Source organism: Astyanax mexicanus, chromosome 3, assembly GCF_023375975.1.
Source record: "Astyanax mexicanus isolate ESR-SI-001 chromosome 3, AstMex3_surface, whole genome shotgun sequence".
NCBI classification, from domain to species: Eukaryota; Metazoa; Chordata; class Actinopteri; order Characiformes; family Acestrorhamphidae; genus Astyanax; species Astyanax mexicanus.
The window spans coordinates 30,492,783-30,510,305 of record NC_064410.1 but is presented as its reverse complement, the minus strand read 5'-3'; positions in this window follow the sequence as shown (position 1 = coordinate 30,510,305).

Below are 17,523 nucleotides of genomic sequence, written 5' to 3'. Positions count from 1 at the left end.
GATTAAAGAAACTAATCCCAGTTTAGGAAGACTTGATCCTCTTCAAGAACTACAGGCATTTAGAGCCCTCTAGAGGTGAAATACGGAACAACAGCCTCCCACCTCATACTGTGCTACTGAGTCACAGAATCAGCCACTAACCCAAAACACAGCTATAAAACAATTAGCTCTGTAATTTACTTCCAATTACGGTTCCTGTTACTGTTTTTCCTCCTCGTTTTCCTTGTTCCCTTTCCCTTTACCCACAACGGTCTGGAGCAACAGGAAGAGTGAGTGAAAGAATCCTTTCAAATGCCGCATTTATAATAACAACACTCTAATCAATTAACATCTTATAGCCTAATCAGTCTGGTTCTATATCCACCTTATCCTGTGTGATGCCATGGAGGGAGCCATGTTTGTTTACTTTGTGTTGGAATCTGTGCTGCAGCAACGGACATTTATATAATTTATAACCGCAGTGATAATAAACACACAGTAATGAGTAGTATAATATCCTCAGTTAGCTAGAGGGAGTCACAGTACTTAGAAAAATAGGGAAAGTTTGCTTTAACACCAGTGATTTGAACACAAAACAGAAAGTGAGCAGTTTTGAGGAGTTTTATGTCACTTACATCCACCACCTTCCACACAAGAGAAGCTGCAGATGTACCTTTCTTCTTAAAAAGGCAACGGATATGTTGACTATTTAAAGTAGCTAAACTAGCTATAGCTATATGCTATCCCCACACATACTCCCAAACAATCTGTAAACAACGCTTAATAGCCTACTGAACTGTTTCCAGGTATTTTTTAACATTAACAGACAGAAATATTTTTCTAAACATTATTATTTACCCAATTGTGAGTCTGCCCACAAAAGGGAGACTTTATTGATATGATTTAACAATAAGCTCTTTATGGAAAAGTGGTTCTTAAAATAATTGAGAAGAAGCATATACCTTATTTTAGACAAACACGTCATACCTTTAGACTGTAAAGAATTGTTTTTGTACTTTTTTGGGGATACTTTATATTTGAAAGCCCACAATTGTATGGTGTTTTATCAGTTTTTTAGGCTGTTTAAATTAGAGTTCACTTTTTGTGTATGAACCTGCCAAACCTGCACTGTTGAACTTAAGAATATAGTATATACCTTATAGTATTAATTTGTATAACAAAATTGGGAAGCTGTCAAAGTGTAATTCTGCCATTTGTAATTTTGGTTCTTATTGTAATTCAGTGTATTAATTAATACTATAAGGTGTATACTACATTCTAATTCAACAGTGCAGATTTGGCAGGTTCGTACACAAAAAGTGAACTCTTAATTTAAACAGCCTAAAAAACTGATGAAAACACCCTACAAGTGTGGGCTTTCACGCATGAAGGCCACCATTAGACTGACAAACCTTTACAGACAGTTTCACATTAAAAACTTTTGGTTGCTGTATGTAAAGCTGATTGATTGGTTGGATGGAAAGGTAATCTGAGTGTAAAACTCACAAGTTCATTCTTCTCATTCTTCTCAAACCACAATCTGTAATCTATAAGTTTCAGTGGAGCTTTGTTCACTTAACTGGTGTCATCAGAGGAGCATGTCTGTGTGTGTTTGTATCAATTCAGGAAAACAGACAAGGGAAAGTGTGAGGGTTGACTCATCAATGGGAGTAGCTCTAGGGGAGAAGAGGTTACAAAGGTAAAACCTGATGGAAAGCCTTTTTGTGCAAACACAGAAATGGGCACAAACCTCTAGGATCAAATGAAAGACAAAACAAATGTTGAGAAGCAGAATGTCAGTAGAAAAAATCACATTCATTCCAACCAATCATTAATAAATGAGACATTCCAAAAAATAGCCGTATATCAACTATTTCTCCCTGTCAGGAATATAAGTTATTTCCTTAATATTATAAGATACAATACAAAATACTTACTTGAATGAATAAAGATAAATCTAAGTATATCAAAGTATATTACATTCTATTGTTAAAAAAAAAGAATAACTGATTTCTGGCAGAAATGTTTGATACAAGGTTATTCTTTAAAAAAGCTTAAAGTACTGGGCAGGGCCTTTTGTGTGTTTCTCTATTCACCCATCAGAATTTCTTAAGCAGCTTCTATGTTACAGATATTTGGCTCTTGATTAATGTGTCTGAGTTGGGAGTTTGCAGTGACTGCCTGTGAAATACAGAGATCAGAAGACAGAAGATTCAGGTCACAGCCAAATTTTACATTCTACCCATATGTGCAACAAGAATATTGCCACAACACACAGTATTGTGTAAACGCTTCTAAGAACATGAGTTTTGCCAGGATGTTTAAGTATCATTACTGATTGGTCAAAATAAACAACGTCACAAAGACAGACTTTGTGTGTGCGTCTCTCCTGCGTGGAACAGGAAATATAGAAATATTAGACAAATCTCAGAAAACATATGTAACAGTTCACTGCAAATATGTCAAATCATGATTTAATGAGTAAGAAATTTGTTTAAAAATACGCAACATTTCTTAAATATTTAGGAAAGAAAGTAAGAAATTAAGTATGTATATTTAAGTAAAAGTAGCATTAGTTTCTTGTTGGCAGGAAAATTATTGTATGTTGAGATGGTAGGAGCGACACAGAGTTAGCTATAAAAATGTTAAGCATATTATTTAGTATAACAAGTTCTTTACTGTAGGGTCAAAAAAGTTTACTCATATTGTTAATAAACAGATTTTCTAGAAAACTAAAAAAGATTTCAGAGTATATGTAATCATTAGGGGTTGGGAATCACGGAAATCCTTATATACTGTGATTCTGAGGTACTCAGTTAAATCGCAAGACAATTCTCTATGGCTACGTTCACATTACCAGGCTAAAGTGACTCAAATCTGATTTTTTGCTCATTGTGGCTTCGATCTGATTTTTTCATGGCTGCGTAAATGTGCTTTTATGGATGCACTACATGCTTCTCTCTCGTACCCACACATCTCTTGGTGCAGCTGTGCAGCTATAGCTGCAAAAACAGCAAAAGCAAACCACCTGGCCTTTTTTCTCTTCCTCAACCTGAGCATGTACTTCACACCAGCTGTTTGCTCTCCACTCCAGCAAAAGACGCAGCAAAAAAACGGATTTGAGCAATGTGGCTTGTAATGTGAACGTAGCTCATGATACTGTACTGCATCAGTTTTACTGAAAAGTTTGCTATAAAATACTCGCAAATAAGCAAATACCTGGAATTATGGATTTATTGGTGTCAATTTCACAGAATTTGTCAACCGATACTCATCACTGCAGGTTTATCCTATTTAACCTGAGTAGGATGGGTTCCTCTGACTGAGTCTTGGTTCCTTCCAAGGTTTCTTTCTCTTAAAGGGAGTTTTTCTTTGCCACTGTGTCACCGTAAAAATTGGCATCTCTGTGGTGCTGCTCATAAGAGGCGTGGACCTGTTTTTCTCTGTAAAGCTGCTTTGTGAAAACTTTTGTTGTAAAAAGCGCTATATTAATAAAGTTGAATTTAATTGAATTGAATTTGATTAGTGCCACCATGTAGAACAATAAGGCAGAACGTTTAGTAATTCAAATTGCAGGGTCTTAGTTAAGGTTTAAGATATTTGATGCAACATATCAATAAAATATCACACGAAACGAAAACCATACGATAAACTGTGATATCAATATATATTATATTGATAATATATAATAATATATTACTATTCGCAACTTTGGAATTCATTGATACATGATTATTGGAAGGGCTCAAATTATTGAAATAAATTGTCATGATCTCTTATATAATGTAAGGTTTACAGTGCAGCTATGTATGCCCACATATAATTTTACATATATATTTTAAGGGGTTACCTTTATGAATCAGTTATGAAGTAGATGCTAACTACTGATAGCATAATCTCTGGTTGCCTATTGGTGGCTCTAATGTGTTTTAATGTTTTAAATAAAAAAAATGGAATAACTTTATGTTGGTCCTTCCTTGCTTTTGATGACAGCCTCATAGTTTGTGGTCACATTTTCCTAAAAAGGCCTAAATGAATTGCTTTAGCGGTTGGATTTTTCTTCACCATTCATTTCCCAATACAGTCGCACAAGCTCTTAAAGCTATTTAAACTTAAAAAGCACACTCCATCGCTTGAAGAGTGGTGTGACTGATATCGGGCATTGTGTTGTTGACAGATGGAGCCCCTTTAGTGGTTAACAAAAGCCTAGTATTACATGTAGGTACCACCCAGTACGTGGTTTGGTTATTTGACCCTTCGTTGAGTTAAATGGGGAGTGGTGAACAAATGTTTGAACAAATAAATACAAAGACTGGGTAAAATGTATAATTATTAGTACTCTGTAAATAACAAAAAAATGAATTGCTCTTCTTTATGTGATTTTTAAATCAGCTGAACAAATTATATTAAAGTGCACCATAAACTATAGTAAATTAATTGCCTCAACTAACATAATTAAGTTTTTTGTTTAAAGTTTGTGACTTATTAGTTTATTATTATTAATTTGATCATTTCTTACCGTTCATATAATTTTATTTTACTTTTACTATTATTATGTTTTTTTTATTATATAAATCCTTATCTTTTATGTGTCAATTTTTATGGTCTTTATGGAATTTCCTATTTCGTTCTTGCTACATATATATTTTAATAATCTATATTAAATGTAGATGTAAGATTTATTTACTTTATTATATTTTTGCTATTTTGTTCCTTATTATTTCAAATTTCCTAAAAATGTTTTCAATCCCTTTTATACTGTAAATGTTCAGCGGCATTGTAAATGAGGGTAACCCTCAATGTATTCCTGAATGAAAATAAAGGTTGATTGAATGATTGAATTAATCTCTCTTGGCAACATTTCCAAATTGTACTTGAACCAGATTGAGGCAACTCTTTAGTTAAATGGCGCTCTACTGAGCAATTCTGCAGAGGTTTTCACTTATTGTTGGTCACACTATTTTCATATTGAGCATGTCCTTCCATCTCTCAATCACCATTAGGGTGTAATCATTCTCCACAGGCTGCCTTCTCTTGGGATTTCTACAGAGGTGGAAAAATACTGAAAAATTGTAATTAATTAAAAGTACCTTTACTTTGCGAAAATTCTACTCAAGTAAAAGTAAAAGTACCCATCTAAAAATCTACTCAAGTAAAAGTAAAAAAGTACTCAATTTAAAATGTACTTTGACTAAAAGTTACATAGTTACTTTTAATTATTTGATGTAAAAAAGTCGAAACAAATAAAAAATAAATTGTTTTTAATGAACTATTATTCAACATAATAATTTGGACCTTTCAGGCAGTATTTGTTCAGACCACCCAAAAAAACAAGTGGCATATGTTTCTATGATCCTTTTTTTCTTTACTATTAAAATGTTATGGTAATATAGGTGACTATAAACTGTAACATTATTTTTTAACTTGCCATTGCTATGCTTTAACTGCTATTTACATGTTTTGAAAGCTGACAGCTCTGTCCGATGGGGCACATTTTGAACTGCATGTGGATATTATTGCCTAAAAAACAATTGTTTTTTTTTCCTTAGCATTTTATTTTTTACTCAGTAATTGGGAGTTTTCCAATGTAGCAAAGTAAATTACTTGTGTCAAAATGTACTTGAGTAAAAGTAAAATTACCTATTTTAAAAACTACTTAAAAATTTACAAATTACTCATAACATCTACTCAATTACAGTAACTTGAGTAAATGTAATTAATTGCTTTCCACCTCTGGATTTCTATATGTGTTATATAGTAGTTAACTGTCTGGCCTCAGTGTTGAAGGCTATAAGAGTAAGTTGTGATGTTTTGTGATGTTGAGTTTGATTATATGCTGTCTGGGTCCAGCTGGTCTCAACTGCATTATAGCAAGCTTATATGACGGACAATAAGACAAATGTGTATTAGTCATAAATTCCCAGTTGCTGATTTAAATTAACAAAATATATAGTGTTGCACCCAGACCATGAATTTGATTAATGTAAAATATGTCATTGACACAACTATTTAAGTTGATCCTAAGGTCAACAGAACCTAAATTAGGCCTAAAAACATAGTTTTATACATATAAAAAGTTTGCTATCTTACCTATAGATTTCAAAACTGTGCTGTTGGCCTCAAATCTCAAAAATCAAGTTCAGTAAGTTACCTTAAAATTTTGAGTTTTCTTATTTTTTTTCTAATTCTAATTCTAATTCAAATATATCTATTTATTAGATTAAATTAATTTAACCTTTATACACACAAAACACATGTATTGCCCAGAAATATGGGTTTAACTACTTTTGCACAGCATTTAGGTTGCTTACTCTCATATGTGACTGTAAATAGCCATTACCTGATCACATTGTTCTGAACCCCTATCATGGCTTACTGGGTCGCTGTGAAGGCAAAACAGTACGCACACAGCTTCACCTTCAAAGAGTAACTAAAAGAATATAAGGTCATGGAAGTATAATAAACTGCTCAGGTCCAGAGTTATACAGTACACTACCATACAACTCTCATGATGACGAGAACTCTCTAGATTAGAGTTCTAATTCTGCTGTATTGTAATGTATAGGTCTATCCTATATGATCCAATATATAATTACATTCACAGCCCAACCTAGGGATAGTCTTTTCTAAAGAGATTTAACAGATTCTCTGTTTTGGGGTGAGTTTATTGTTGATGAGTTACTCATCAGCTTAGACGAAAATCCCCTCTAAAAGATATTAGTGAGAGGAACAAGGAAGAGCACGAAGAATTGCTGTGTCACTTTAGTTTAGTTTAGTTATTTATAGAAAGCAGTATTTTTAGAAGGGAGTCGTAACGATTGTGATTCGTCAGAGTAGAGACACCACAAAGTGTTTGGAGTGTGTCATGATGAGATCATCATAAAATGTTTATTTTAACTTTCAGGAAAAACATAATCCAGGGCTGGAGACTGAATTCAAGGTCCAGAGTTAGGAACAAGGGCTTTCGTCAGTGTACTGTTTACTGTCATGTGACTTAAATCTGACAACTAACATATACTGCTCTACAGCTCTTCAGTTTTTGAGTTAGTTTCTCTGATTTTGCTGTTTATAGGTATATGTTTGAGTACAATAAACATTGTTGTTTTAAACTACGGACAACATTTCTCTCAAATTCCAAAGCATTTATTTGCATAAATAGATGAAACAGCAAAAAACGATGCAGAGCTTTCAAATCTCAAATAATGCAAAGAAAACAAGTTTGTATTCATTAGGTTTTAAGAGTAAAAAAATCTATATTTGGTGGAATAACCCTGGTTTCTAACCAGAGTTTTCATGCATCTGGGCATGTTCTCCTCCACCAGTCTTACACACTGATTTTGGATAACTTTATTCCACTCCTGGTGCAAAAATTCAAGCAGTTCAGCTTGGTTTGATGGCTTGTGATCATCCATCTTCCTCTTTATTATATTCCAGAGGTTTTTTTAATTTGGTAAAACCAAAGAAACTCATCATTTTTAAATGGTCTCTTTTTTTCCAGAGCTGTATATTAATGGCATACATCAGAATTTGTGCATGAGTGGCCAGTTTGAGCAGCAGAGAAAGTGTTAACTTGCTCTGATATCCTTTAACACTGAGGCCAGGCCGCTGTATTACACCATATAATACAAGTAAACACATAGAGAAAGGTAGTCCGGTGGAATGAATACACACTGATGGTGAGTAAATGGGTGAAAGACACACCCAGTCACTATTTATGAAACCTATGAGATGACTACATTCAGCATAAATCAATTAAATCAGTTCACTTAACTGTATGAACTAATAAACGGTTCATTTTTAAGTTTTACTTAATCAATCGTGATTCAACATTTCTGTGGTTCTATTAACTCTAAAAAAAATAGTTTAATAAATAGGGCAGCTTGATTTTTACAGTAAGGCAAACCAGGAAACTGTGACACATTTAAAACCCTACCTAGGGCAAAACAACTACTTTATCTTTTAGAGATTCGTCACCTTTTACTACTTAACTATACGATTAGTCTCAGAGTCCTTGAATGTGATCGGATGAAGTGGTTTATATCTCACTACATCTCATTCATTCTCTAGTCTTTTGTGTAAGCTTTGTGCCACCACTGCGCTGTATGTGACCTCACTGATCCGTAGATGCAAAATAACCTCTTCAGCTGCGGTTGGAAGTTTACATACTTATACTGTACATAAATGACACATCACTATTGAACTTTCACTTATGTCTTTGAACTGTTCTTTCTCTGTGACAGAATGAGTAACAACATACATCTTTAATAAAGAAAATCCTTCTGTTTTATAGTCAAATGTGAGAAGTGTGTTTGGAGAAGTGAAGGTGAGGCATTAAACCGCAAGAAAAATCTGTACCAACCATTTGGTGGTACGTTGTACAAAGTGGATGAATGGAATAATGAGAAAGGCAGACTAGAATTAATTAAAATTATCCATCATAAAATAAGCCCACATATATATATATATATATATATATATATATATATATATATATATATATATATACATATACACATATATATATACATATATGTATATATATACATATATGTATATATATATGTGTATATGTATATATATATATATATATATATATATATATATATATATATGTATATAATGCAGTGAGACATGTTTTTAGAGCATGAGTTATATAATACAGACCAGCCCATCTCCACCACTTAGGGTCAGTTCCACAGACATAATTGAACCTAGTCTTGGGACTATACCAAATATCCATTTTAATGTAAAATATATAGTCTACAACTAGGCTTAATACTAGTTGTAATCCCTTAATTATAAAAAAGCAATAATTTTTCAGAAATTAGCTGGTAGCATTTTTTTCTAATATTTGGCAACATCAGTAATTACCCAGCACTGTATTAAAAACTTTTAAAATTATTACATTTTTTAAATTAGTGAATTATTAATATCTTGTTATTTGCTCACGAAAATCAGGCAGTATGAATTAAGCAGTTATAAAACCGGTATTCACTAGTTATTAAGCTTTATTCTGACTGACCTTTATAGTACATAATTGTGGGTTTGTTATGTGAAAATCATAAAAAACTAATGTAATAGTTAGTCTAATGCACAATAAACAATTAGTTATCATAAAGTTAAGCATTTTTTTACATGAACAATATAATCATACATTTTCATACTTAAACATTATACATGTTATTAGTGCTGTTTAATTGACAGCAGTTTAATCCATGAGAGTTTTAGTACAGTGTACCATATGCTAAAGTGATGTTCTATTCATAACTAATAAGAGACTAAAAATCACAAAATAAATATTTAATAAGTCAACCTCCAGCATGATTTCTGTGCTAATTACACACTTATAATATGTAGAATTAGGTAGTAGAACGGTGCATTATTGTGCAATAAAAATAATAATATAACTAACACAATGCCCCAGTTTTTACTGATAAAGGTCACACAGTATAAAACTTTAAAATATGTGAATAAATAATTTATAAATATTTAATTCAGGCTTTATTATGCAAAGGACCAGAAATTAATGATCCACTAATCTGTGTTACTTAAAATAAATTGCTACTAAACAACAGTTGTTATGGGATTCCGTTGCTTTTAATAGAGAAAACCAGATTCAACAGAATTAAAAAATATATATGAGCTTCCGATCCATCCAGAAATGATTACATTATAAAGTCCTGCAGATTTCTGAAGTGTTTTACACTGTGAATCTCTCTTTGTGTCAGCATGTTCTGTTGACAAGGAAGGCCCCTGAAGAACACTGAACTCATTGTCATTTTCTTTAGATCAGTTTGAGACAATGTTTGATTTGTGACACGGCACCTTACCATGCTGAAAGTAGTTATAAAAACGTTAAGTTGTGGCCATAAAGGAATCCTAATAGTTTCTTAATAATACTCAGTCAGACTGTGGGCATCCAGGTTTGATTCAGCCTGTATCACCTGCAGTCTCAGGCCTCTGTTCTTGGTTAATAGAGGTGAAATCTTAACAGAGCTAAGATTCGTGCAGACACGTTTATTGTTAGGGACAGACAAAGAAGGTTAATGAGGCTGACAAACTATATTTAGGACAATGGTAAATAAAGGGTTTTATTCAATATGCTTAAGATAGAATTTATTTGAACATTTATGTGCAAGGTCATTTTTCTCAGACCAGCAACTTATACGTTTACAAATCTGTAAAATTGGCTATAAAATGAAATATTGTTTATATCCCTATTAAAAGTGAAGGTTCATGTACTATAGTTGATTGATCTCTATAGTTGGTTAGAATATTCTTTGACCATTCTACTTCTAATTCTAGGTGGTTAAAATATTTGGTTAATATCAGGTTCAGGTTTCATGTCATTTCAAAAAGTCACATTTATTAAAGAATACAGCTCTGAAAAAAAATTAAGAAACCACTATAGTTTTAGAATTAGTTTCTCTGATTTGCTATTTATAGGTATATGTTTGAGTAAAATAGTAAAAGAGTTCAGAAATCAATATTTGGTGGAATAACCCTGGTTTTGAATCACAATTTTCATGAATCATGGCAGGTTCTCCTCCAGTCTTGCACACTGCTTTGGGATAACTTTATGCCACTCCTGGTGCAAAAATTCAAGCAGTTCAGCTTGTTTTGATGCTTGATTAAATTTGAGAGGTTTTCAATTTGTTAAAATAAAAGAAACTCGTCATTTTTAAGTGGTCCCTTATTTTCTTCCAGAGCTGAATACGTATTGCTTCTCATACAGTCCATATTTGAAAACTTCCCTGCAAGACCAAAATTAGTTGATTTTGTCATGTCACAAAAAAAACTATGAACATTTTTTTTATGGGAACATAAACCTTATAAAGCACCTTTATTTGAAAGAGTATAATGAAGACCACATTGGTTCTAACTGTCAATTATTAAGACAGTACTTTAAAAATGTAAGTGCAGCCTTCTTTAGCTTCCATAGGATGTGGCAAAGTCATTGAATGCAGTGGCTTGCAAGCTCCAGTCTTGTTACTTTAGGCAAGTCAGTTTATTATAAGTTGCACCAGTAAAGAAACGTATTTGGAGATCCCAGTGAGCACTGTTGGATTATTTGTAAGGAAATAGAGAATAAATATGATTGTTTATCTAAACTGAGCATTAGAGCAAGAAGAGAATTTACAAGAGAAGCTTTAGTAAGAACAGTGAACAGACTTTGGTGAAAGTAAAGGTGATAGTGAAGGTGGACTGCTCAGTGACATCTGTTAAGCCTGAAGAATGGATGGATAGTGCAAAATAGGAGGACAGAGGAGATGGATGGAGAGTACCCTAAAGCTTGTATGTATTTGTCTGGGGTGTTTAGTGAACAGTGTATACTAATGTATAACCTTTTATATAGTTTTTGTCTAGAGTAGTGTACTTATTATTATTGTATCTACAATTGTTTCATAATAGTATAAGGTGGAGGTTAGTATTGTTAAGTCATGTTAAATGTGGATAAAATTAGAGCATACAATATCTGTACCAATGGAGAAATGGGAAAAAAAGACTTCCCAATTACTCTCACTGTTGATTTCTAGACAAACATGCTATATTACAGTAAATTATTAGACCAATAATATATATATATATATATTGATCTAATGAGATTAGAAGTTTCACATATTTAGCTGCCTTCCACATTTCCGCATTTCTTGCCAGAGGAAGTGACATCACTGACCTGATACAGAGAACACTGGTACAGAGATAAAGTATATTTTTTCAGTTACTAAAATTACATACAGTATTCGGCAGAAAACTGAAAATGTTATGCAATTGAATAAATAACTATTACTAAAATAAACACAAAAACTTAGAACAAGAATTATTTTAAGTTAATTCAAGTTGAATATATCATTCCAAAGGTGGGCACAGTCAATCAAATGTGAAGTAGGGGTCTTTTAGATAATATTTTGTGTAATAGTTGAGCCTAAAATTATTAGCAGACGGAAATGAATGTAACTACTATTATACCCACAGTTCTACAATGACCTGTATTTTCCTTTTCATAGTTTATGACTTTTTTATATTGCCGTTAAATGGTTATAATCAGTGACATTAATTAGTCCAGGAAAGAAAACACCCCTTTTTTCTATGTGTGTGTGTGTGTATGTGTGCCAAGGTAGGTTAAAGGTCACTCTGTACCACTTCTCTCTGTATCAAATGTGTTTATGGCCATACGACCAAGGAAACATGGTATGAAATGCTATAACCTGTGGAAGCTATATACGTTTATTTTTTTCCTCACAATGCTTTCTGGGAAACACCTGAAGACAGGTAGGTGCTAAAACAGATCAGTGTTATTCTTTAACCAGTAGCTTTATCATACAATGTCTAATTGTATTCCAGTTATCGAAGAACAGCAATGAGTTACTGAAAATGTAATGATTACAATTTGTTACAGTCCATAGCTATAAAGAGCAGCACACAGTGATATGCTGTGAAACTATAAAATAATACTTTACTTTACTTACTCTAGTCGAAAAGATGGTGTAGTTCCTTCTTCTTGTTCTACAGAAGTGCTGATCAAATGTGGTGTCTGATGATTGCAGCCATTCATATTTAGATGCCCCTTCACCTCTGAAAATATTCATCATAAGAAATCTGCCTGGCTTCTATCAGTTTTTGCCTGTGCATCAGCAAGCAAAACTTGCTGTCCCTGATGCAAAGACAGACAGCCAGATTGATGAGCTGATCTTTTCCCTGAGACCCAATGTTGGAATGTGCATGCAAAGCATATTGAACTGACACTGTTTGTTTGGCAACTTTAGAGATACAAATAGTTTAATAATAAAAACATTTTTGTTTGAATATTTTGGATTTTATATAATATTACAGTATATTACATATGCAATTGAATTCAGACCTTTCTACACTTCTATCATATATCAGTCCATCCACTGATTGAATTCTGTTGCCAGGTACACACAATAGGGGTGGGCGATATGGTTCAAAAATAATATCACGATATTTCAGGGTATTTTTACGATAACGATATACTTGGCGATATAGGAAAACTAAAATAATTCATTCATTTCAGGAATATAGTATAATAGTATAACAATATAATCATAATGTGACAAAATAAATAATATAGCATAAAATAAAATAATGCAGCAAATAATATTGTAGAATATTTAGTGCATGCATATAAACTGCAAACTAAAACATTTATACAATAAATACACTTAAAGCTTCACAGTGAATAATAGACTACTTTTAAGACAGAACAGCCCTATTATCACAATATGGATTTTTAATATCATAATATTTCTGTGTCACGATATATTGTATACGATATAATATTGCCCACCCCTAACACACAATACAGTCTGTCATGTACTCGAAGAAGAAATGAGAAAACAATGTTGTTACAGCTTTATGTTGATTTTAAAGTGGAGGTTCAGGTCATAAAACACTAGTTGCTGGCTGTTACATTCTTATTTAGGTTGTGTCAGTAATTTGTGCATATATGCTCTAGTCAAACTATATTTAGTACACATTGCACAAATCCTAAAAAAGAGTCATATTTTAGTGATTAGATATTACACTACAAAATGTTGACACAAATAAGGGATGATGCTGCATCTCAGAAGATCATATTAATGAAAGTACGGCACATGCCATCTGCCACTCTACCACATCATGCCACTGAGAAAATACCAAGATTGTGCAAATCTGTCATCAAAGCTAAATGTGGCTACTTAGATAATTCTAAAGTATAAAACATATTCTGGTTTGTTTAACTATTTCTATCTACAAAATAAAAATATTAATATATATTTTTATCAAATTAATTTGCTAATTTTCCCACCTACAAAAAATTGAGAGGTCTGTAATATTATTTTTTGTAGGTACACTTCTGTGAGAGAAAGAATAAAAAAAGTTGAGAAAATCACATTGCATAGTTCCTAAATAATAATTAAACTTAATATTTGATACAAAAACCTTGGTTTGCAATTACAGAGGTCAAATGTTTCCTGTATTTCTTCACCAAGTTTGCACACACTGCATCAGGGATTTTGGCTTACTTCTCCATACAATCTTCTCCAGATCATTTAGGGTTCGAGGCTGTCACTGGGCAACATTGAATTTCAGCTCCCTCCAAAGATTTTCTATTGGGTTAATGTCTAGAGACTGGATAGGCCATTTCAGGACCTTGAAATTCTTTTTAATGATCCTCTCCTTTGTTGCAGTTGGCTGTGTGTTTCGGGTCATTGTCATGCTGGAAGATCCAGCCATGATCCATCTTCATGTTCTTACTGAAGGAAGGAGATTTTGTGCCAAAATCTCGTTATACAGGACCCCATCCATCTGCAATATAGTGCAGTTGTCCTGTGCCTTTGCAGAAACTCAACCCCAAAGTATGATGTTTCCACCCCCATGCTTCACAGTTGGGACAGAGTTCTTAAGGTTGTACTTATTCCTCTTCTTCCTCCAAAAACAGAAAGTGGAGTTTATATCAAAAAGCTCTGTTTTGGTCTCATCTGACCACATGACCTTCTCCTATGCCTTCTCTGGATCATCCAGATGGCTATTGGTGAACTTTAAACTAGAGGTGGGCGATACCGGGAATTTTGGTATCGATCCAATACCAAGTAAATGCAGAGCCAGTATTGCAGATATCGATACTGATACCGATACTTTTTAATATTTAAGCTTTATACATGCAAATGATCCAAAAATCCAGGATATAATTTTGCCAAACATTGTAAGTGATAGCAAAATACTTTATCACAATCAACATTTTTTGTTTAGAAACAATGGAACAGTAACAAAACAAAGTTTGCCTTAACATTAGGAAAATATGTCTTTAAAAAAATAAAATAAAAATTCTACCCTCACTAGACATATTTTCTAATTCTAGACATCTTTTCTAAAAAAAAGGAATTGTCTTTCTTTCAGTGCAGTTCTTTCAGTTTTTTTCTTAAATTAACAGTGTAAAAAATATCACTCAACACAAATCTCCTGAGGTAGATTCGTGTCAACTCATGGAGAGCGCTGAGTGGGCGGGGCCAGGCTGAGCCACGTGACGCAAGAGACCAGAGAGTAGACTGTGGTGAATCTCGTGTGCAGCAGTCAGTGCGTGCGGCAGAGAAAAAAGCTTGAATATCGATATTTTTACACGAGTATTGCTCAATACCAATACCAGCGTTGGTATCGATATTATCGATATTTGGATCGATCCGCCCACCTCTACTTTAAACAGTCCTGGAGGTGTGCTGATGTGAGCAGGGGGACCTTGCATGCCCTGCAGAATTTTAATTCATGATGGGATAATCTTTGTGCTCCTGGCTCCCTTCAGGTCATTGGCCAGGTCCTTCTGTGTAGTTCTGGGCTGATTCCTCACTTTTCTCAGAATCATCTTTACCCCATGAGGTGAGATCTTACATGGAGCTCCAGACTGAGACTCCAGACTTGTGTTTCATTTAGTATTTTATAATAATTACATCAACAATTGATGCCCTCTCACTAAGCTGCATTCGTATTGTCCTGTGGCTCATCCTAGCTGTGTGCAGGTCAACAATTTTGTAGATTCAGTATTGCATAATTTAATTATTCAATCAAGGCAGCTATAATTCATCCCTAGTATATTTTTATTGCATCTTTAACTGCTTACTGTAACACTGCCAACTTGATCTAACTTATGCTTCCTTTTATTTTCTATTCTTAGTGAAAGGGTGGAGACCATTGATAAATACATTAAAGAACCAGAAAGATTGTACAAATGCATAAAACAAACAAACACAATGTGTCTCAATGCAGTAAAATTTTAAAGAATGTGTTAACTGTACATAACATGTCTGGTAGGGAGTGGTGTCACTACACAGCATTCTGTGGCTTGAAGTTTTCAAATAGATATTACAACATGTTCCTCCATTACGTGCGATACTTTCATGATATTCAACTTTGTTCTCTCAACTACTTGAACTGCACCCGTCAGATACAGTGAAAAGCGTAAGAGATGTTTCCAAGACATTGTGCAACATGCCCTTGTAACTTTGTATTTACTTTATAACTATCGCATTGCATTTAACCATTTTCAACAGGTCAGTTTAGGTAGTGTTTCCTTGGCAGGTCGTGCCACCAACTCTGCACTATTCAATAGTGGATTCATGACAGTCTGAAAAGCTTAACAACTTACTGAAGAAAACCATGGCTTGAGATGTCTTTAAACCAAATACAGTTGCAAGAAAAAGCATGTGAACCCTTTGGAATTACTTGAAGTGCTGTATAAATTGGTCATTAAATGTGTTCTGATCTTCATCCCAACAATAAACAAACACAGTCTGCTTAAACTAATACCACACAAAATTATATGTTTGCATTGTTTAATTAAACACAACATGTTAACATTCACAGTGAGGGGGGGAAAGTATGTGAACCTCCAGAGCTAATTGCTTGATGTGATTCATGCCTCAAATGTACAAAAGAGCTCTCAGAAGACCTACATTCAAGAATTGTTGACTTGCATGAAGCTGGAAAGGGTTACAAAAATATCTCTAAAAGCCTTGATGTTTATGTGTCCACGGTAAGACAGACGGTCTACAAATGTAGAAAGTTCAGCACTGTTGCTACTCTCCCTAGGCTTGGTCGTTCTGTAAAGATGACTGCAAGAGCACAGCGCAGAATGATCAAAGAGGCGAGGAAGAATCCTAGAGTGTTAGCTGAAGACATAAAGAAATCTCTGGCACATGCTAACATTTTTGTTGGCAAATCTACAATAAGGAAAACTTATCACAAGAACGGATTTCATGGGAGGACATTACGGAAGCCACTACAGTCCAAACAAAACATGGCTGCATGTTTAAAGTTTGCAAAAGAGCACCTGGATGTTCCACAGCACTACTGGCTAAATATTCTGTGGACAGATGAAAACAAAATTGAGTTGTTTGGAAGGAAAACATAACACTATGCGTGGACAAAAAAGGCACAGCATACCATCATCAAAACAAAAATCATCAAAAAATATGGTGGAGGGAGCATCATGGTTTGGGGCTGCTTTGCTGCATCAGGACCTTGATAGATTGCTGTCATCAACGAAAAATGAATTCCCAAGTTAAACAAGACATTTTGCAGGAAAACTTAAGACCATCTGTCCGCCAACTGAAGCTCAACAGAGGATGGATAATGCAACAGGACAATGACTCAAAACATAGAGGTTAATCAACAGCCAAATGGTTTCAACAGAAGATAATACTGGAGAGTATTATCTTCTGTTGAGAGTCCTAGTCCTGACCTCAACCTCAAGAGAGCTTTTTCACACCAAATGTCCCAAGAATATTGCTGAACTGAAACAGTTTTGTGAAGAGGAATGATCCAAATTTCCTCCTGACCATTGTGCAGGTCTTGGTTTGGTTGAGGTTTTTGCTGCCAAAGGAGGGTCAACCAGTTATTAAATCAGGTTTACATACTGTTTCCACTCTGCACTGTAAATGTTAACATGTTGTGTTCAATAAAACCATGCAAACTTTTTTTGTGTGTGGTATTAGTTCAAGCAGACAGTGTTTGTCTATTGTTGTGACTTGAAGATGATGAAGATCAGAA